This window comes from Palaemon carinicauda, chromosome 17 (assembly GCF_036898095.1).
Source record: "Palaemon carinicauda isolate YSFRI2023 chromosome 17, ASM3689809v2, whole genome shotgun sequence".
In the NCBI taxonomy this organism is placed as follows: Eukaryota; Metazoa; Arthropoda; class Malacostraca; order Decapoda; family Palaemonidae; genus Palaemon; species Palaemon carinicauda.
In genome coordinates this window covers 44,000,509-44,002,743 of record NC_090741.1, presented here as the reverse complement: position 1 = coordinate 44,002,743, position 2,235 = coordinate 44,000,509, and the positions used below count along the sequence as shown (strand labels likewise).

General features: G+C 36.2%; 1 protein-coding gene and 1 long non-coding RNA gene across 2 annotated transcripts in view; one reads left to right on the top strand and one right to left on the bottom strand.

Annotated features, from left to right (window-relative positions):
- Positions 1-2,235, bottom strand: part of LOC137656710 (whirlin-like) — a 755,303-nt gene that overhangs the window by 63,094 nt on the left and 689,974 nt on the right.
- LOC137656050 (uncharacterized) overlaps positions 1,980-2,235 on the top strand; it is a 2,884-nt gene continuing 2,628 nt past the window's right edge. Inside the window, exon 1 of the long non-coding RNA XR_011046919.1 lies at positions 1,980-2,081. This is a non-coding gene — a long non-coding RNA (uncharacterized lncRNA). The remainder of the gene's footprint in view (positions 2,082-2,235) is intronic.

The following is a 2,235-nucleotide window of genomic DNA, read 5'->3' as shown; positions in this document are numbered from 1 at the left end:
GAGAGAGAGAGAGAGAGAGAGAGAGAGAGAGAGAGTTAGCAATATGAAGTAAAGTAATACATTATTTAAAAAATCAAGTGAAATACATGTAAAATATCATTCATGAACATTATCACTTTCCAATCATGATTGTCGGAAATGAATGAAAGAACTGTCCTTCATTTAAGCGTGAAAAATGAAAAATGGGAAAAAAAAGATGAACAGAGAAAAGCGGATAAAAGTATAGATAAAGAGATAAGATAATAATCAAATGAGAAAAGGAAAGGAAACTCGAAGAGGAAACAAAATTCAAGAAATGTAATGAAATAAGGAAAATTATGAATTATAAACAAATGAACTTAAATACGAGAAGAAAATAAATGAAAATGTGCATTGTGTAACTAAGTATTAGAAACATAATCCTCATTAATCCAAGTATAAGAAAATAATCCTCTTTAACCCCAAGATTAGAAAAAATCCTCTTTAATCCAAGGATTAGACCCATTTACAGCACTGAAAAGTAAAATGACACTTTCTCTCAAAAGAAAATTATCTAATGAGATGGTCTTACCAGTATTTACTTATACATCAGAAACTTGGAGCCTTACTAAAGCCTTAGAACATTAGCTAGTTAAAACTCAAAGAGCTATGGAAAGAATCATGATGGGAATAACACTAAGAGGCAGAAACACAACAAGGATACGAGGGCAAACTAAAGAAGAGGATATTCTAACAACTTGTAAGAAATAGAAATGGACATCGACAGAACATATGATAAGAATAATAGATCATAGATGGACATTAAGAAAAACAGAATGTGTCCCTAATGGCAAAAGCTGGAGGGAAGGAAAACGATTGACTGACGGACTAAGAAAATTTGCAGCTATAAACTGGCACAGAAAGACCATACAGATGCGAGTGGAAGGACATGTCTCAGCCCTCGTCCTGCAGTGGACTAGTTACAGCTGATGATAATGATGACCATTAATGGCCAGTAAGTCAGTAGCAATCCAAGGCCCTAGCAATCATGAGTCAAGCTCAGCACCGTTCCGTTTCTGCACCTAGGCTAATCTTTCCTTTTGACATTCTCTTCAGAATCGTGCATAGTTTTATTACTGTTATTGTGGTAATGTGGTAAAGTATTGTCCTTGAAGCTAGTCTTCTTCTCTTACATACCCAAGGACTCCCATTTCCCTTCGATTTGTCTGTGTGTGTGTGTGAGTATGTGTGTGTGTGTGTGTGTGTACGCCTCTCTTTGCTTCCTCAGTGCTTATTTTCTTTCTATCTATCTAGCTACTTATCTATCCATTCATCATTCTATTGTCCTTTAATATTATGCTGTGCCTCTCATTTCCTTCGTTGTCTCTGCCAATTGGCCCAGTTTACTCTCTCTCTCTCTCTCTCTCTCTCTCTCTCTCTCTCTCTAGCAGTGGTAAATCCCTGAATCACATTTTCATTCACTCCAATATCTACGTATTATATATCTATTACTATATCATGACAGACGTTTTACTATATCATGACAGACGTTTTCACACACACACGCACACACACACACACACACACTAAGTAGCAAGAACTACAATCTTCTTGAATCTAACGAAACTTGCCTAAATCACCCCCATTTCACCCTGAAATCAAACACGTGACTTCTCAATGGTGAGACGGGCTGCTTCCTGCCCACTAAAACATCATTAGTTTACTAGTAAACATCTCCATACTTAGATTTGGCGTCGTTAAGTCCAATGGTCCTTTATAAGCATGGACGATAAAGATACCTTAATCATTGCATTTGGGAAGGTACGTAACGTCTTTAGGATTGGGACTTCACGTCTTAGATTAGCGTGTTTTTATAATAATGATAGAAAATCATAAACATAACCAAAAACGTATTTATACCACTTAATCCACAACTAATCCCTCCCCTTTCCCCCCACCCCCTTTCCCAAACAGAAAAAGGGGGATTGCCATCTGTGCTACCCCTTATGCCCTTAAATAGCCACGCCCACACACGGGCGTGGTTATAAATACGAGAGCAAAGGCAAAAATCAAGTCAGTTCGCAGATCCAGTCCACAGTTAAACGTTTGGCAACATGAAGCTGGTGAGTCTTTGCTGAAATATTATATGTATAGACACATATATATACATATATATATATATATATATATATACATATATATGTGTGTATACGGTATATACATACATACATCCATATATATATACATATATATGTGTGTATAAGGTATATACATACA